At 52.4% G+C, this 20580-nt stretch overlaps 1 protein-coding gene across 2 annotated transcripts in view; it reads right to left on the reverse strand.

Moving 5' to 3' along the window:
• Positions 1–20375, reverse strand: part of L1CAM (L1 cell adhesion molecule) — a 531714-nt gene extending 511339 nt beyond the window's left edge. For both annotated transcript variants that reach the window (XM_069209429.1, XM_069209428.1), the window contains exon 1: positions 20277–20375. The gene's annotated coding sequence lies outside the window, so the exon portion shown is untranslated. The remainder of the gene's footprint in view (positions 1–20276) is intronic.
• Positions 20376–20580: the final 205 nt, after the last annotated feature.

Raw genomic sequence — 20580 nt, forward strand, 5'->3', positions numbered from 1 at the left:
CTCCTCTTGTGAAGTGCCATTACTCAGGAGCTGATAACAGTACTTGCTTGGAGCAAGGAACGCATCACTCAGAGGAGATGAGCACTACACCCCTTTTGTGAAGTGACATTATTCAGGAGCTGATAACAGTACTTGCGTGGAGCAAAGAGCACATCACCCAGAGGAGGAACATACTACCTCCTTGTGTGACTGGTCATCATAGTGGCTCAGGAAGACCCTCAATGTGGAAGACCCTCGCTCAGGCTTGTCCTCTGGCCAGACTGATGGAAAAAAGCTGGTGGGAAGGTGAGGAAAGGAGAGCAAGGTAAAGAGGGAGAGGAAGGGACCTGTGAGGGAAGGGATGGGAATCAGAGGCCAGACAGAGAGAAGGAAGAAGGGAAATAACTGAGGGAAGGGTGAGGAGGAAGTGAAACGGGAGCTGTATTGTGAGGTGTAAAAGAGGGTGAATGGAGAAGCAAGTGAGGATGAGAGAGAAGATGTGTGAAATAGATGTAGAGAAGACAAGATTGGTGGGACACGAAGGTGGAAGGAGAAGGAGAAACAGACAAAGGAAGCAGAACAGGAAAAGGAAGGAAGACCATAAATATGAGGAAAACCGAAAGGCAGAAAATCTGCTTTTGCTCATAGTTCCCATCCTTTTTAGGTCGAGCATAGTAGCGCGCAAGCGCTGCTCTTCTGACATGTTGGTATGTATCTGGACTTTTAACCATGCCCACCGCACGCTCATCACTACCACTCGTTTGTGGGCTCGCCCAATCCTTTGATGACGTTGGTGAATGCTTTACGTTTGTCCCTCCTTGGGGCAGTTTTGTTACCGCCTTGGCTACGCCCCTGTTACATGGATAATTGCACTTTTGCTGATAAGTTTGACTGCGAGTGAACTTCTTTTTCCTTTTGTGTGTCTTCACGCTGATGCCGTGGCACTTTGAATCGGCTCATTTATGTGAAACTTCATTACTTTTCATTTTCAATTTATGTGGCAAGAAAAGTCCGGTTAAGAGTTAACAATGCTAATAGCTCTAATTTGAGCAAATGCGAGACCCGTTGCATTGCAAATGCTTGTTCTCTTCCAGACACTGCTAGTATTTCCACTCTGTGCATTGTCACTAACTGGTTCCTCATTCCACGTCTTTTCTTTCTGTTGTTGTGTTTAGTTTATGTGTTTCATGTGAGCATCTTCCTACCTGCTCTTTGCATGGGAGGGCTTTAGAGGGACAGACTCCCTCCGTAGGACCTCACAGGGGTCTGCAGTCTCAAGCTTCAGGAGGGCTTTAGAGCCACATTTCTTGTACGATTGAGGAGACAGTCCATGAGCACAGCTGGGCACAGCTATGGAGAAGCTTCAAAGGACCTCAAAGCCAGGATGTGGCCATGGAAGCTGTAGATGTTCAGCCTGTTCCATAGTGACACCTATGATCAGAGGTCACCCAAACTGTTCAGGTGACACCAGCCTCGGCATTCAGTGGGAGGGAATCGATGTGCATGGGCTGCACCAGAGAAACCCAGCCTTTCAACTTTCTTACTCAAGCTTACTCAAACCTTCAATCTGACCACTCGGCAGTGTTCAACATAAGTAGGGCACCCAGTTTTCAGTTTTTACTGATTTTTACAGATAAATACAGGCAGGAAATAATGTATTCTCCTATCTATATTTATTTTTAAATTCAGAAAAATATGGAAAAAAGACCTTCTGTGCATGATTTTTTCTACTGTCCGTAATGAGTGCCTGGTTTGTAGGTGTACAGATTAAAAATAGGGGGGATCAAAAAAAGACAATAGATTTCATTGTCCAAATCTACAGCTATTTATGCTGTTCTACAATGCAAGTGTTTTCAGATAAGGCTATTGCGCCGCACACTGCTGAAACCTTTTGGACATTCAAATGCAAGAGTACATTTATCAGTTAAATGGGGAAAAATACATATTGCAGCTTCATTTATACAGTGAACACAACATAAAAATGGATAAATACAGAAAAAGTGAGCACAAAATAAATATGGATAAATATAGATGGAAATGCCGAAAAAGTGAATATCATAAAACCTGGAACCCTAAACATAAGATAGAAATAGAAACTGTAACAGATTGGGTGAACAAAATCAGAGTCAGGGCAACCCCTCCCCCACCTTAAAAGTGGAATATCTGATGGGGTTTCAGATCTTAGCATTGGATTTGAGACAGACACTTCTGCTGCTTATCGCCTGCAAGGCTGGGACACAGATCTCCTGAAGTGGTGGCGGGTCACATGGGTGGTCATTTGGCCACCAGACCTCAGGCTTGTGAGGCTCCAAGAGATAGACGGGCGACTGACATCTGACCACAGCAGAAATCCAACCAGACCCACAACTTGTGTGGTGCAGGATTTGAAGTCCACAAGAGACTGCTGAACTGTGGGTGGGAGTGAGTGGCCTTAATCAACCCTTATGTTTTGTTCTATAAAAGGATCTTGTCAGTTGATCTCTGGTTAGTTGCCTGGGTCATAACAAAATGTTCAGTAGACTGACCTGCTGACCACTTGTGACTTGTCTACCCTGGATTTGGCGAAGATTCTTTGTAGGAACTGGAAAGTGAGTGACATAGCTAACTTACACTTCTTGTGAACTGATATCCAGAAAGAAGACTTTCTGGAGAAAACAAGGACTCTGGTGCAATATTAAGTACTGAACTGGTAGCTGAGAAGGAGAAGGTACATCTACTGGATTGGGCAGAGTGACAAAAACACAGAGAGACTCTGTTTGGCCTAGCAACACAAGCCAGAGACAGCCCCAGAGGAACTCTGTAAACTTTGGAAGCTGTAAGCTGTACCAGGCTGCACGAGGTGACTGACTCTCCTTCAGCCCCGCTGACATGACTAAAGGCTGGAAGCAGCCTTGAGCTAGAAGCAGTGCTGTGCGAATGGAGGAGGAAGACGCCTCAAGTGGCCACTTGTAAATACAGCACAGGAACTTTCACTGACTGGTTTCTAGTTCATCGCAGACCAGGGAAGGCATGTGGAATGGAATTATCTCTTTACCACTCTACAACTTCGCAGTTTGATCCAATTTGCGTTTTTTTTGCCTTATTTTAATAACAAACTTTTTGATGTTCCTAAATTGGTCTGATTCACAAAGGTAAACTTGCACTTTTGTGTAAGTTTAGAATTGTTTGCTATTTAGAGGGGATTTAGAGCCAGCTATATCAAAGGTTTTTACCCATTCTGTGTCTATGGGAAAAAGTGTTCCTACATATGGCCCTTAGAGTAGTATCTTTAGGGGTGTGGGGTCTCTGCAATTAAAAACATACCTTTGTGAATCAGGCGCTCCATGTTTTTGGATGCTAGTGTTCTGCTGGTACTGCTAACCGTTAACACGTTCCCGGAAGTTGCCTTCCGTCTCGGTTCTGCACTACTACCAGGGAGACAAGATTGCCTTAGAAAAAGAGGGTTTGCCTGACTAGGTGCCAGCTTTGCACAGTGGTGGGAGAATTACCCCGAAGGGCAACTTCAGCATGAAGGGAGAAGAAGGAGGTGGAAGTAATAAAGATGAGGATGTAGTGATGTATGTAGAGAAGTAAAGTGGGAGAGACGTATGCAGGGAGGATGTGGAGCAGGAGAGCTATGACCCAAGAAAGGAATGGAGGGGAGACATTAAAATGGGGATAATTTTGTGATGAAGAGATAAGGAAAAGGGAGATAGAGAGGAGGGAAGAGGGCTGTGTGTGATGAAGGGACAAGAAGGGAGAAGAAAGTGGATAAGAGAGTGTTGTGTGTGATGAAAAGATAAGGAGAAGAGGGAGGAGACAAGGGGGTTGAATGTGATGAAGAGATATGAAGGAGAGAGAAAGTGGGCGGAAGAGGGCTGTGTGTGTTGAAGACATAAGATAGAGGTAGAAAGTAGAGGGACGAGGATTGTGTGTGATGAAGGGATAAGGGGGTAGAAAGTGGAGGAGACAGGGATAAGTGTGATGAAGAAATAAGGAGAGAGACAGAGAGAGAGGGAGAGAGGAGGGAAGGGGGTTGTGTGTGATGAAGGGATTAGAAGGAGGGATAAAGTGGAGGGAAGAGGGTTGTGTATGAGGAGGGATAAGAAGTGAGAAAGAAAGGAGGGAAGAGGGCTGTGTGCGAGGATGGATAAAGTGGAGGGAAGAGGGATGTGTGTGAGGAGGGATAAGAAGTGAGAAAGTGAGGAGACAGGGATGAGTGTGATGAAGGGATAAGGAGGTAGAAAGTGGAGGGTTGCGTGTATTGAAGACATAAGAAGGAGGGATAAAGTGGAGGGAAGAGGGTTGTGTGTGACGAAGAATAAAGTTGAGGGAAGAGGGCTGTGTGTGAGGAGGGATAAAGTGGAGGGGAGAGGGCTGTGTGTGAGGAGGGATAAAGTGGAGGGAAGAGGGCTTTGTGTGAGGAGGGATAAAGTGGAGGGGAGAGGGTTGTGTGTGACGAATAATAAAGTTGAGGGAAGAGGGCTGCATGTGAGGAGGGATAAAGTGGAGGGAAGAGGGCTGCGTGTGAGGAGGGATAAAGTGGAGGGAAGAGGGTTGTGTGTAATGAAGGGATAAGGAGGTAGAAAGTGAGGAGACAGGAATGAGTGTGATGAAGAGATACGGAGATGGGAGAGAGAGAGAGAGAGAGAGGGGAGGGAAGGGGGTTGTGTGTGATGAGATAAGGAGGTAGAAAGTGGAGGGAAGAGGGTTGTGTGTATTGAAGACATAAGAAGGAGGGATAAAGTGGAGGGAAGAGGGTTGTGTGTGAAGAGGGATGAGAAAGGAGAAAGAGAGGAGGGAAGAGGGCTGTGTGTGAGGAGGGATAAAGTGGAGGGGAGAGGTCGTCTGTGTGTGAGGAGGGATAAAGTGGAGGGAAGAGGGTTGTGTGTGAAGAGGGATAAAGTGGAGGGAAGGGGGTTGTGTGAGGAGGGATAAAGTGGAGGGAAGAGGGTTGTGTGTGATGAAGAATAAAGTGGAGGGAAGAGGGTTGTGTGTGATGAAGAATAAAGTGGAGGGAAGAGGGTTGTGTGTGATGAAGAGGTTGTGTGTCACCAGGAAGAGAGTTGGTGAGGGGTAGGATATGAATGGGTGAGGCTGTGGGTAAAAGAGGTACAAAGGAAGAGAGGTGAGGAGGGGGAGGTGCACAGAGGAGAGTGAGGGGATAGGATGGAGGGAGCGAGTGTTCACGAAGGAAAGCTTTCGGGGTGAATTATGCTCTGGAAGAGGGGAGAAGTGAAAGGTAGACAGGTGGGGTACTAGCTAAGGTGGGGTGGGCTTCAGGATAAAGGGGCAGGGATTGGTAGGAGAGGAAAATAACGGTGAGGGCGGATTAGAACAGAGAGAGGAGAAAGACGGTACGTGTGGGTGAGAGGGGGTGGGGCACCTCTACTGTGTGTTTGCAGAGCTGGCATCACACACAGGGCACACTCCATGCAAAGCAGAGCCAGCCGATCAGGGCAAACCACATGTGGGATCTACATTCCGGAAGATGGGATATCCATCACGGGATTTACATTCCGGAAGAGGGGATATCCATCACGGGATTTACATTCCGGAAGATGGGATATCCATCACCGTTGTGGCAGAGTAACCCGTCTGCTGAGTTCTAAATCGGCCCTAAGTGATTTACCCTGAATCACAGGATGGTGAGCCGACACAGAGACTCAAACCTGGTTCCCTACTTCCAAAGTCAGCAGTTCTAGACCTAACTTCACCTCCTCTCCTCTGAGCCTCACCCTGCACCGGAGGTCATCAGAGCCCTGCTGTCAGTCAGGAGGTCAGGGTGGGGCTGGCCTGCCCTCACAACTGCTGTGAAAGAAGGTCACAGGCAGGAGAGGACCACGCCTTGTCCCTAGACCACTGCTGCTATGGAAGGGAGGGAGGGAACAGGTAGTAGGGGGCCACACCTTGCCTCTAGACCACTGCTGCTATGGGGCGAAGGGGGAGGGAGCAGGAAGGAGGGGGCCAACCCTGGACCCTAGACCACTGCTGCTATGGACGGGAGGGAGGGAACGGGTAGGATGGGGGGCATACCTTGCCTCTAGAGCACTGCTGCTATGGAACGTAGGGGGAGGGAACAGGTAGGAGGGGCCCAAGCCTTGTCCCTAGACCACTGCTGCTATGGAAGGGAGGGAGGGAACAGGTAGTAGGGGGCCACATCTTGCCTCTAGAGCACTGCTGCTATGGAGCGAAGGGGGAGGGAGCAGGAAGGAGGGGGCCAACCCTGGACCCTAGACCACTGCTGCTATGGACAGGAGGGAGGCAACAGGTAGTAGGGGGGCACACCTTGCCTCTAGAGCACTGCTGCTATGGAATATGGGCGAGGGAACAGGTATGAGGGGGGAATGCCTTGCCCCTAGAGCACTGCTGCTATGAAAGAGAGGAAACAGGTAGGAGGGGGCCACACCTTGTTCCAAGAGCACTCGTGCTATGGAAGGGAGGGAACAGGTAGGAGGGGACCAAGCCTTGTCCCTAGACCAGTGTTGTTATGGGTGTGTGTGTAACAGGTAGAAGGGGGCCATGTCTTGTTCCTGGAGCACTGCTGCTGTGGAACAAAGGGAGAGGGAACAGGCAGGAGGGGGCCAGGTCTTGTCCCTAGACCACTGCTGCTATGGAAGGGAGGGAAGGAACAGGTAGTAAGGAGCCACCCCTTGCCTCTAGATCACTGCTATTATGGAATATGGGGGAGGGAACAGGTAGGAGGGGGCCACGCCTTGTTCCTAGAGCACTGCTGCTATGGAAGTGAGGGAACATGTAGGAGGGGGCCACGCCTTGTTCCTAGAGCACTGCTGCTATGGAAGGGAGGGAGAGGGAACAGGTAGGAGGGGGCAACGCCTTCTCCCAAGAGCACTGCCGCTATGGAAGGGAGGAGGAGGGAACAAGTAGGAGGGGGCCACGTCTTGTTCCTAGAGCACTGCTGCTATGGAAGGGAGGAGGAGGGAACAGGTAAGAGAGGCTACACCTTGCCCAAAAGAGCACTGCTGCTATGAAAGGGAGGGAGAGAACAGATAGAAGGGGGCCACGCCTTGCCTTTAGAGCAATGCTACTATGGAAGGGGAGGAACTGGTAGGTGGCGGACACCTTGTTCCAGGAGCACTGCTGCTATGGAAGGGAGGAAGGGGACAGGGAGGTAGGGGACAGGGAGGAGGGGGCCATGACTTGTACTTAGAGCACTGCTGCTATGGAAGGGAGGGACGGAAGAGGGTGGAGGGGGCTACACCTTGTCCTTAGAGCACTACTGCTAATGCAGGGAGAGTGGGGGCAGGTAGAGGGGGGCATGCCTTGTACTTGGAGAACTGCTGCCATGAAAGGGAGGAAACAGATAGGAGAGGGCCACACCTTGTCCCTAGAGCACTGCTGCTATGGAAAGGAGAGAGAGAGAGAACTGATAGGAGGGGCCACACCTTGTCCCTAGAGCACTGCTGCTATGGAAGGGAGAGAGAGAGAGAACTGATAGGAGGGGGCACGCCTTGGTCCAAGAGCACTGCTGCTATGGAAGGGAGGAAACAGATATGAGAGGGCCACACCTTGTCCCTAGAGCACTGCTGCTATGGAAAGGAGAGAGAGAGAGAACTGATAGGAGGGGGCGCGCCTTGTTCCAAGAGCACTGCTGCTATGGAAGGGAGGTAACAGGTAGGAGGGGTCACACCTTGTCCTTCGAGCACTGCTGCTATGGAAGGGAGAGGCAGGTAGGATGGCACGCCGTGTCCCGCAGCACTGCTCCCTAGGGAGGGGGGGCACTAGGTGAGTGGGAGGGCATGCCATGCCTTGTCCCTGGAGCACTGCTGCTATGGAAGGGAGGCGAGGGGGGCACGTGTCTTGTGAAGCAATGATACCCATGGAGGGTGGCGGGTGGGGGCATGCCTTGCCCCTAGAACACTGATGCTATGGAAGGGAGGGGGCAGGTAGGAGGGCACGCCTTGTCCCGCAGCACTGCTGCCCAGGGAGGGGCAATGGGGGGGGGGGGGCATGCCATGCCTTGCCCCTGGAGCACTGCTGCTATGGAAGGGGGGGTCACGTGTCTTGTGAAGCACTCATGCCCATGGAGAGTGGCAGGGGGAGGCATGCCTTGCCCCCAGAGAGCTGCTGCTATGGAAGGGAGGCGGGGGAGGGGGGGGGGCGCGTGTCTTGTGAAGCACTCATGCCCATGGAGGGTGGCGGGGGAGAGGCATGCCTTGCCCCCAGAGAGCTGCTGCTATGGAAGGGAGGCGGGGGAGGGGGGGGCACGTGTCTTGTGAAGCACTCATGCCCATGGAGGGTGGCGGGGGGGAGGCATGCCTTGCCCCCAGAGAGCTGCTGCTATGGAAGGGAGGCGGGGGGGGGGGGGGCGTGTCTTGTGAAGCACTCATGCCCATGGAGGGTGGCGGGGGGGAGGCATGCCTTGCCCCCAGAGAGCTGCTGCTATGGAAGGGAGGCGGGGGGGGGGGGGGCGTGTCTTGTGAAGCACTGCTGCCCATGGAGGGTGGCGGTTGGGGGCATGCCTTGCCACTAGAGAACTGCTGCTATGGAAGAGAGGGGGCATGGAGGGGGCACGTCCTGCGAAGCACTGCTGCCCAAGGATGGACCATGAGGAAGACAGACACGCCCACCACTGAAGCAGCCATGGGGGAGAGAGAAGCAGTCCTGCGGGAGGGGCGGGGGTAATTAGCTCTCAGAGTGCTCCCCTCCTCCCCCCCAGGGAGCTGCGCAGTATTTTCCTAAACGCACACACAGGAAGTGCTGGTCCTGTGAAGTGTGCCAATAAACCATCCACCAGCTTTACAACAAGAATCTGAAAAGCACACTTACACCCCCTGGGGCCTCTTGGCGCTGAATAAAGGATGTTTCCTGATGTCCGACTCATTTTATGGACCTCAGAAAGATAAGAGGCTGGGTGGGGGGTCGTGATTTGAACCAGTGACCATGACGTCAAGCACTGTCCCTGCTGTGGATGCTGCTGAGTCCACTCGGCTTCCAGACCCGATACATTCCAGAAGGTTCCTTGCCTTTCTCTTCAGTCAGAAGCGCTTATGAAAGCTGCAGCGCGCCAGACAGTATAACTGGGAGATGATGACGTAACCACTGGAAAACGACACACCCTTTCAACCATCCCTGCGACAGAGCGCCCAGAACCCGGAATCAATCGGAGCGCTGCAATGCCTCGTCGGGGGTGTGAGGCGCTATATGAATACAGCAATACTATGCAAAGTAAATTATATAACATAAAGCATTTGAATTGTAAACAACAACAAAAACATCAATGGGATGGAGAACTCCGGAACACTTTAAGCTTCTGCCCGGTACACCCACCTTCCGGGCCAGAGTGCCGATACCATCAGTCTCCATCCATGTGACAGGGGCGGGTGCGTAAAGCCACCCAGAGCAGGCTTAAGCCCGACTCTAGCCCTGGCACACCCTTGCTTGGCTGAGAAAGGGATACAAGCAGGAGCCCCAGCGTCAATAAGGTGGCACAGACAGGAGACACACACTGCGCCCCAGGTGACTCCTGCCAAGCCACGAGGCACAGGTGCCAAAGGCGAACACAATACAGGAAGAGGCACACCCTTCTTTGGCACCGTGCCAGCTGAGAGAGGGGTACAAGCAGGAGGAGAGACACACCATGGCCAGGAGCCCTGGAGCCAATGAGGTAGCACAGACGGGAGAGCCACTCTGCACCCCAGGTGACTGCTGCCAAGCCACGAGGCACGGGTGCCAAAGGCGAACACATTACAGGAAGAGACACCCTCCCTTAAGTGTCTGTCTGCATATCTGTCTACCACCTAACAATACGAACCTCTCTCTGCCAGGGAGGCGCCCACGCGGGGTCTCTCCCGTATATAATGCTCTGTCCCAGGTGCCAGTCCTCTGTAGTCAGGCATGGCAGACTGCAGGTGCCTACTCAGTGACCTGACGTCAGGGAGAGATACCCACTGCTCTCTCTGTCTCCAGAGAGTGGCGGCCGGTACTCACTGGTTCTTTCTGTCCACACAGAGAGGTAACTGCTGAGAGACAAAGAGATACTCACTGGTACTTCCTGTCCCCAGAGAGAGGTGACCTCTGAGAGTCATAAGGATAGACACTCATCGGTACTTCCTGTCCCCCGAGAGAGGTAACCGGTGAGAGACAGAGGCATAGAGTCACTCATTGATACTTCCTGTTCCCTGAGAGAAGTAACCGCTGAGAGACACGATAGGTACTCATCAGTACTTCCTGTTCTCAGAGAGAGGTAACCGCTGAGAGACACAAGGATACACTGGTACTTCTTGTCCCCTGAGAGAGGAACTGCTGAGAGACACAAGGATAGACACTCACCGGTACTTCCTGACCCCAGACAGAGGTAACCGCTGAGAGTCATGAGGATAGACACTAACCACTTCCTGTCCCCTGAGAGAGGTAGCTGCTGAGAGACAGAGGCATAGAGTCACTCATTGATACTTCCTGTTCCCTGAGAGAAGTAACCGCTGAGAGACACGATAGATACTCATCAGTACTTCCTGTCCCCAGAGAGAGGTAACCGCTGAAAGACACAAGGACACACTAATACTTCTTGTCCCCTGAGAGAGGAACTGCTGAGAGACACAAGGATAGACACTAACTGGTACTTCCTGTCCCCTGAGAGAGGAACCGCTGAGAGACACAAGGATAGACACTCACTGGTACTTCCTGTCCCCCTAGAGGGGTAACCGCTGAGAGTCACAAGGATAGACATTCACTGGTACTACTTGTCCCCTGAGAGAGGAACGGTTGAGAGACACAAGGATAGACACTCAATGGTACTTTCTGTCCCCCGAGAGGGGTAACCGCTGAGAGTCACAAGGATAGGCACTCATTGGTACTTCCTGTCCCAAGAGAGAGATAACCATTGAGAGTCACAAGGATAGATATTCACTGGTACTACTTGTCCCCTGAGAGAGGTAACCAATGAGAGACAGAAGCATAGAGACACTCACTGGTACTTCCTGTCCCCTGAGAGAAGTCACAGCTGAGAGACACAAGGATAGGCACTCATTGGTACTTCCTGTCCCAAGAGAGAGATAACCATTGAGAGACACAAGGATAGATACTCACTGGTACTTCTTGTCCTGAGAGGGAGGTAACCGCTGAGAGACACATGGATAGACACTCAATGGTACTTTCTGTCCCCAGGTAGAGGTAACCGCTGAGAGACACAAGGATAGACACTCACTGGTACTTCCTGTCCCCTGAGAGAAGCAACCTCTGAGAGTCACAAGGATAGACACTCACTGGTACTTCCTGTCCCTAGAGAGAAGTAACCGCTGAGAGTCACAAGGATAGACACTCACTGGTAAGCACACAAAAAGACCATGCAGCATGCTCATAGATACGCACAGAATCCCTATGGGTACCTGATTGTCACAGTGTTAAATGAGGGAGTAATGACTTCTAGTGTCAAGGGCATGCAGCTCCACCAAGGCCCCTGCTGCATAGAGGGCCCAAAAGGCAACCAAGGCCCTAAAATGAAACTAAAGCAGGTGGTGCACCGCAAGGAGGACAAATCATTAAATATAGTGAAAAAACAGGCCAATACTCCAGTAGCAGAGACAAGACAGATCCTCCATTTGATTATTTTAATTCCACACAATTTTCATGTTCTTATTGCAGCACATGGTACAGAAAAATAACAGCCAACGCGTTTCGCCCATCAACAAAGGGGCTTCTTCAGGGCTGTAATGTAACATAGAACATAAGCGTATAACATATGAGAAAAGGTAGTAGTTGCATGATGCAAAACATAATAATACACTGCGTACCAACACAGAGTGAATCACTGTTAGTAACTTTGTGGAATGCGCTAAACGTGCATTGAAAGTGCAAAAGTAATATCATATCTGTGAGAGAAAAAGTGATTGGGAAGATGCAAGCAAAAAAAATTGAGAATCTGACAGAAGAAATATGAAGAAGAATGAGAGTAAAAAATCGATGCTGTAAGAGCAAAAAGAACAAAAATCTCCAACCAGTGCCAAAACCAACCTAAAAGTCAAGAATCAAAGGGGTGAAGTGATAATGTGATGAAATAAATACTGGTGCCACAGAATAATATATGTATGTGGGAAAATGGACTAACACCATAAGTGAGAAACAGATAAGTTAAGCGTACCAGGATGATATCCAGCCAGTCACAGTAATCAATAATGGTAAGGCAAGAGAAGAACTGCCTAGTGAAGAAAAACAATAAAAACAAATATAATATAAAGAGGTCAATGCATCCTAAGTATAAAGGATAAAAGCCCTAAATCAACTTAAAATACAGGAACACTTACGTGCCCTCAAAAACTATGACACCAGTTATCCACTAACTGCACACATAGCATGGGCTCATCTCGATAATGCAAAGATTTGGTTTCATGGGATTGATCATATTTCTACACATCCTAGAGGGGGCAACAGGGTATTATTATGTTTAGCATCATGCAACTACTACCTTTTCTCATATGTTATACGCTTATGTTCTATGTTACATTACAGCCCTGAAGAAGCCCCTTTGTTGATGGGCGAAACGCGTTGGATGTTATTTTTCTGTACCATGTGCTGCAATAAGAACATGAGAATTGTGTGGAATTAAAATAATCAAATGGAGGATCTGTCTTGTCTCCGCTACTGGAGTATTGGCCTGTTTTTTCACTATATTTAAGGATTTGTCCTCCTTGCGGTGCACCACCTCCTTTAGTTTAATTTTAGACACTCACTGGTACTTCTTGTCCCCTGACAGAAGTAACCTCTGAGAGTCACAAGGATAGACACTCACCGGTACTTCCTGTCCTGTGAGAGAAGTAACCTCTGAGAGTCACAAGGATAGACACTCACTGGTACTTCCTGTCCCCAGAGAGAGGTAACCACTGAGAGACACAAGGATAGTTACTCAATGGAACTTCTTGTCCCCTGAGAGAGGCAACCACTGAGAGTCACAGGGATAAACACTCACGGGTACTTCTTGTTCACTGAGAGGAGTAACCTCTGAGAGTCACAAGGATAGACACTCAGCACTTTCTGTCCCATGAGAGAGGTAACTACTGAGAGACACAAGGATAGACACTCACTGGTACTTCTTGTTCCCTGAGAGAAGTAACTGCTGAGAGACACAAAGACACACTCACTGGTTCTTCCTGACTCTAGATAGAGGTAACCTCTGAGAGTCACAAAGGATAGACACTCACTGGTACTTCCTGACCCCAGAGAGAGGTAACTGCTGAGAGACAGAGAGATACTCACTGGTACTTCTTGTCCACACAGAGAGGTAACGTCTGAGAGACAAAGAGATACTCACTGGTACTTCTTGTCCACACAGAGAGGTAACTACTGAGAGACAATGAGATACTCACTGGTACTTCCTGACCCCAGAGAGAGGTAACCTCTGAGAGTCACAAGGATAGACACTCACCGGTACTTCCTGACCCCAGAGAGAGGTAACCTCTGAGAGTCACAAAGGATAGACACTCACTGGTACTTCCTGACCCCAGAGAGAGGTAACCTCTGAGAGTCACAAAGGATAGACACTCACTGGTACTTCCTGACCCCAGAGAGAGGTAACTGCTGAGAGACAGAGAGATACTCACTGGTACTTCTTGTCCACACAGAGAGGTAACTACTGAGAGACAAAGAGATACTCACTGGTACTTCCTGACCCCAGAGAGAGGTAACCACTCAGAGTCACAAGGATAGGCATTCACCTGTACTTCTTGTCCCCAGAGAGAGGTAACCGCTGAGAGACACAAGGACGGACACTCACCGGTACTTCCTGTCCCCAGAGAGAGGTAACCACTGAGAGACACAAGGATAGTTACTCAATGGAACTTCTTGTCCCCTGAGAGAGGCAACCACTGAGAGTCACAGGGATAAACACTCACGGGTACTTCTTGTTCACTGAGAGGAGTAACCTCTGAGAGTCACAAGGATAGACACTCACCACTTTCTGTCCCCTGAGAGAGGTAACTACTGAGAGACACAAGGATAGACACTCACTGGTACTTCTTGTTCCCTGAGAGAAGTAACTGCTGAGAGACACAAAGACACACTCACTGGTTCTTCCTGACTCTAGATAGAGGTAACCTCTGAGAGTCACAAAGGATAGACACTCACTGGTACTTCCTGACCCCAGAGAGAGGTAACTGCTGAGAGACAGAGAGATACTCACTGGTACTTCTTGTCCACACAGAGAGGTAACGTCTGAGAGACAAAGAGATACTCACTGGTACTTCTTGTCCACACAGAGAGGTAACTACTGAGAGACAATGAGATACTCACTGGTACTTCCTGACCCCAGAGAGAGGTAACCGCTGAGAGACACAAGGATAGACACTCACTGGTACTTCCTGTCCCCAGAGAGAGGTAACCACTGAGAGACACAAGGATAGTTACTCAATGGAACTTCTTGTCCCCTGAGAGAGGCAACCACTGAGAGTCACAGGGATAAACACTCACGGGTACTTCTTGTTCACTGAGAGGAGTAACCTCTGAGAGTCACAAGGATAGACACTCACCACTTTCTGTCCCCTGAGAGAGGTAACTACTGAGAGACACAAGGATAGACACTCACTGGTACTTCTTGTTCCCTGAGAGAAGTAACTGCTGAGAGACACAAAGACACACTCACTAGTTCTTCCTGACTCTAGATAGAGGTAACCTCTGAGAGTCACAAAGGATAGACACTCACTGGTACTTCCTGACCCCAGAGAGAGGTAACTGCTGAGAGACAGAGAGATACTCACTGGTACTTCTTGTCCACACAGAGAGGTAACGTCTGAGAGACAAAGAGATACTCACTGGTACTTCTTGTCCACACAGAGAGGTAACGTCTGAGAGACAAAGAGATACTCACTGGTACTTCCTGACCCCAGAGAGAGGTAACTGCTGAGAGACAGAGAGATACTCACTGGTACTTCTTGTCCACACAGAGAGGTAACGTCTGAGAGACAAAGAGATACTCACTGGTACTTCTTGTCCACACAGAGAGGTAACGTCTGAGAGACAAAGAGATACTCACTGGTACTTCCTGACCCCAGAGAGAGGTAACCTCTGAGAGTCACAAGGATAGGCATTCACTGGTACTTCCTGACCCCAGAGAGAGGTAACACTGAGAGTCACAAGGATAGGCATTCACCTGTACTTCTTGTCCCCAGAGAGAGGTAACCTTTGAGAGACACAAGGACGGACACTCACCGGTATTTCCTGACCCCAGAGAGAGGTAACCGCTGAGAGACAGCCCCCTCTCAACTTAAACCCCTTCTCTCCCCACACTACCCTCCCCACCCTCTTACACCTCCTGTCCCTCTTCTCCACTTCTCCCTTTTTTTCCCATCTCCACCGTTTCACCCCAACTCCATTCCCCCTTTATTCCTCCCTCCCCAACCTCTCCATTCATTCCTTGCCCCCCACCCAGCCCCACACCCCCTCCCAATGCTGTACGTAGTGCTGGTGTAAATGCCCTCGTTTGACAGCCCCCTCTGCCCTCTTGCACCCCACTCAGCAGGCAGCCCTCCTCCCCAACCCCCACCTTCGGGCACTCTGACCCCTTACTTCCTCAGTGGCCCTGGACAACAGAACCTTCTGGAAGGGTCTCCACTGGCCCCGCCCTGTTAAGAGAGAGAAGAGGGGCAGAGGCTGGGAGTGTGGCCCCCACGAGCTGCTGTAGGGGCAGTGCCTGGGGCGCCCCTCGGTCAGTAAGATTGGGGGCGGGGGGGCCAGCTTCAGATTCCCCAACAATCACTGGCATATAATGTAATAGTACCGTATAGGGCAAGCGGTGGAAAGCGAGACGAATGCGGATTGGGGGAAGAAGGGGCGGGCACTAAGAGAAAAACACAATATTTCATAAAATTACCAACATTTTGAGGAACCTCAAAACAGAGGTGAGTGTGTGTTTGCAAAAACCCCACGTGAGATCCGACAGACACCCCAACATACTTGACTGAAAGCACCTGCACCCATCTATTTATCAGAAAATACATTTATCAGGGGCTGTCTGCCACCTAACAAACATCCCTCTGAAGCCACACCCCTGTGACAGTGCAGTGCAACCCACGAGCTGCTGTAGGGACAGTGTAGGGCCCTGGGGCAGTCTAGGGCAGTGGCTGAGAACGGTGCCGTGCTGGGGCCAGTGGGGGCAAATGTCGTGCAGTGCGCTGTCTGGGGCAGTGGGCAGTGATAGTCTGGTACAGTAGCTAGGGCTGCAGTGTGCTATGTATGTCTGGTGCAGGGATGAGGGATAGTCAGCTGCAGTGACTAGGGTCCATGTAGTGCAGTGTGCTGTGTGAATCTGGCGTAGGGGCCAGCGATATGCGGGTGCAGTGGCCAGGGATAGTCTAATGCAGTGGCCAGGGATAGTCTGGTGCAGTGGACAGGGATAGTCTAGTGCAGTGGCCAGGGATAGGCAGGTGCAGTGGCCAGGGGTCGGGAGGTGTAGTGGTCAGGGATAGTCTGGAGAAGGCCAGGGATAGGCAGGTGCAGTGGTCAGGGATAGGCAGGTGCAGTGGTCAGGGATAGTCTGGAGCAGTGGTTAGGGATAGTCTAGTGCAGTGGCCACGGATAGGCAGGTGCAGTGGCCAGGGGTCGGGAGGTGCAGTGGTCAGGGATAGTCTGGAGAAGGCCAGGGATAGGCAGGTGCAGTGGTCAGGGATAGGCAGGTGCAGTGGTCAGGGATAGTCTGGAGCAGTGGTTAGGGATAGTCTAGTGCAGTGGCCACGGATAGGCAGGTGCAGTGGCCAGGGGTAGGGAGGTGCAGTAGTCTGGGATAGTCTAGTGCAGTGGCCAGGGATAGGCAGGTGCAGTGGTCAGGGATAGGCAGGTGCAGTGGTCAGGGATAGGCAGGTGCAGTGGTCAGGGATAGGCAGGTGCAGTGGCCAGGGATAGGCAGGTGCAGTGGTCAGGGATAGTCTAGTGCAGTGGCCACGGATAGGCAGGTGCAGTGGCCAGGGGTCGGGAGGTGCAGTGGTCAGGGATAGTCTGGAGAAGGCCAGGGATAGGCAGGTGCAGTGGTCAGGGATAGTCTAGTGCAGTGGCCACGGATAGGCAGGTGCAGTGGCCAGGGGTCGGGAGGTGCAGTGGTCAGGGATAGTCTGGAGAAGGCCAGGGATAGGCAGGTGCAGTGGTCAGGGATAGTCTAGTGCTGTGGTCAGGGATAGTCTGGAGCAGTGGCCAGGGATAGGCAGGTGCAGTGGCCAGGGATAGTCTGGTACAGTAGATAGGGCTACAGTGTGCTATGTATGTCTGGTGCAGTGGCCAGAGATAGTCAGATGCAGTGACGGGGGTCAATGTAGTGGAGTGTGCCGTGTGAATCTAGGGCAGTGCCCAGCGATATGCGGGTGCAGTAGCCAGGGATAGTCTAGTGCAGTGGCCAGGGATAGGCAGGTGTAGCGGACACGGATAGTCTAGTGCAGCGGCCAGGGATAGTCTAGTGCAGTGACCAGGGATAGTCTAGTGCAGTGACTAGGGATAGGCAGGTGCAGTGGCCAGGGTAGGGAGGAGCAGTGGTCAGGGATAGGCAGGAGCAGTGGTCAGGGATAGGCAGGTGCAGTGGCCAGGGATAGGCAGGTGCAGTGGTTAGGGATAGTCTAGTGCAGTGGCCACGGATAGGCAGGTGCAGTGGCCAGGGGTTGGGAGGTGAAGTGGTCAGGGATAGTCTGGAGAAGGCCAGGGATAGGCAGGTGCAGTGGTCAGGGATAGTCTAGTGCAGTGGCCAGGGATAGTCTAGTGCAGTGGTCAGGGATAGTCTAGTGCAGTGGCCAGGGATAGTCTAGTGCAGTGACCAGGGATAGTCTAGTGCAGTGGCCAGGGATAGGTAGGAGCAGTGGTCAGGGATAGGCAGGTGCAGTGGTCAGGGTAGGGAGGTGCAGTGGTCAGGGATAGTCTAGTGCAGTGGCCAGGGTAGGGAGGTGCAGTGGTCAGGGATAGGCAGGTGCATTGGCCAGGGATAGGCAGGTGCAGTGGTCAGGGATAGGCAGGAGCAGTGGTCAGGGATAGGCAGGTGCAGTGGCCAGGGATAGTCTAGTGCAGTGGCCAGGGATAGGCAGGAGCAGTGGTCAGGGATAGGCAGGTGCAGTGGCCAGGGATAGGCAGGTGCAGTGGTTAGGGATAGTCTAGTGCAGTGGCCACGGATAGGCAGGTGCAGTGGCCAGGGGTCGGGAGGTGAAGTGGTCAGGGATAGTCTGGAGAAGGCCAGGGATAGGCAGGTGCATCGGTCAGGGATAGTCTAGTGCAGTGGCCAGGGATAGTCTAGTGCAGTGGTCAGGGATAGTCTAGTGCAGTGGCCAGGGATAGTCTAGTGCAGTGACCAGGGATAGTCTAGTGCAGTGGCCAGGGATAGGTAGGAGCAGTGGTCAGGGATAGGCAGGTGCAGTGGCCAGGGTAGGGAGGTGCAGTGGTCAGGGATAGTCTAGTGCAGTGGCCAGGGTAGGGAGGTGCAGTGGTCAGGGATAGGCAGGTGCATTGGCCAGGGATAGGCAGGTGCAGTGGTCAGGGATAGGCAGGAGCAGTGGTCAGGGATAGGCAGGTGCAGTGGCCAGGGATAGTCTAGTGCAGTGGCCAGGGATAGGCAGGAGCAGTGGTCAGGGATAGGCAGGTGCAGTGGCCAGGGATAGGCAGGTGCAGTGGTCAGGGATAGGCAGGTGCAGTGGCCAGTGATAGTCTAGTGCAGTGGCCAGGGATAGGCAGGAGCAGTGGTCAGGGATAGGCAGGTGCAGTGGCCAGGGATAGGCAGGTGCAGTGGTCAGGGATAGTCTAGTGCAGTGGCCAGGGATAGGCAGGAGCAGTGGTCAGGGATAGGCAGGTGCAGTGGCCAGGGATAGGCAGGTGCAGTGGTTAGGGATAGTCTAGTGCAGTGGCCACGGATAGGCAGGAGCAGTGGTCAGGGATAGTCTGGTACAGTAGATAGGGCTGCAGTGTGCTATGTATGTCTGGTGCAGCGGCCAGAGATAGGCAGGTGTAGCGGACACGGATAGTCTAGTGCAGTGGCCAGGGTAGGGAGGTGCAGTGGTCAGGGATAGGCAGGTGCATTGGCCAGGGATAGGCAGGTGCAGTGGTCAGGGATAGGCAGGAGCAGTGGTCAGGGATAGGCAGGTGCAGTGGCCAGGGATAGTCTAGTGCAGTGGCCAGGGATAGGCAGGAGCAGTGGTCAGGGATAGGCAGGTGCAGTGGCCAGGGATAGGCAGGTGCAGTGGTTAGGGATAGTCTAGTGCAGTGGCCACGGATAGGCAGGAGCAGTGGTCAGGGATAGGCAGGTGCAGTGGCCAGGGATAGTCTGGTACAGTAGATAGGGCTGCAGTGTGCTATGTATGTCTGGTGCAGCGGCCAGAGATAGGCAGGTGTAGCGGACACGGATAGTCTAGTGCAGCGGCCAGGGATAGTCTAGTGAAGTGACCAGGGATAGTCTAGTGCAGTGGCTAGGGTCGCTGTAGTGCAGTGGTCAGGGAATAGTGTAGCTCAGTAACAAATGCTTCTGTAAGGCAATGGCGAGGCTCGGTCCAGTGGGGTGTGGCCCAGTGCATTGGCCATGGATTACCCAATACAGTGCCGAGGGAGGGTTTCGTGCAGTGCCAGGGAGGGTAGTACAGTGCCCAGGGAGGGTGTAGTACAGTGCCCAAGGGGGTGTAGTACAGTGCCCAAGGGGGGTGTAGTACAGTGCCCAGGGACGAGTGCTACAGTGCCCAGGGAGGGTCTAGTACAGTGCCAATGAGAGTGTAGTACAGTGCCAGGGAGGGTGTAGTGCAGTGCCAATGAGAGTGTAGTACAGTGCCAGGGAGGGTGTAGTGCAGTGCCAGGTAGGGTGTAGTGCAGTGCCAGGGAGGGTGTAGTGCAGTGCCAATGAGAGTGTAGTACAGTGCCAGGGAGAGTGTAGTACAGTGCCAGGGAGGGTGTAGTGCAGTGCCAATGAGAGTGTAGTACAGTGCCAGGGAGGGTGTAGTGCAGTGCCAGGTAGGGTGTAGTGCCAGGGAGGGTGTAGTGCAGGGCCCGGAAGGGTGGGGTGCAGTGTTGTGGTTGTGGCTGGTGTTGGCCAGGGGTTGTCTTTTCGGTGCTCAGGAGTGCACTATGCCCAGCTCGGTGCAGTGCCCAGGCCTGGTATAATCCACTGCCCAGTGCAGTTTCGTGCAGTGCGCCCAGTGACGGGGGTGGAGGGGCTCATTGGGGTCGCCCCCCTTGTTCATTCGCTCCCCCTGGGTCTCCCACCCGCCCACACACAGCCACAGTCTGAGCCCGGTCCCCGCCGCTCAGACGCCCGAACACTGGACCCCTGATGGGGGAAATGTGCCAATGGGCACCCGCGCCCTTGGAAGGGGTTCCGGGGCTCGGGCAGCCCCGCTCGGAGCAGCCCAGTGTCCGCTTACCTGAGACGGGCAGGGATGGAGCGAAGGTCCGGCCGCCTCCCCGATGCTTCTGCCGGCAGGTCTGGAGCTCCCTGGTAGAGGGGGAGGGATGGGAGGAGCGGTGGAGAGGGCGGGGTGGAGGGGAGGACCAGGAGATGGAGAGACAGTGATCTCATGGGCAGAAGGCGCCTGTTACAGCCCCAGTCCCCCAGGCAGCCAGCCCCGCAGCCACCGGCCAAGAAATGCCAGCCACCCACCTGCGCAAGCCTCCTCCGTCCCTGGAGCTTATCATGTCTCACTGCAGGGACCACCAACGACCCTAGTG

The sequence above is a fragment of the Pleurodeles waltl genome, chromosome 10 (assembly GCF_031143425.1).
Source record: "Pleurodeles waltl isolate 20211129_DDA chromosome 10, aPleWal1.hap1.20221129, whole genome shotgun sequence".
Classification (NCBI taxonomy): Eukaryota; Metazoa; Chordata; class Amphibia; order Caudata; family Salamandridae; genus Pleurodeles; species Pleurodeles waltl.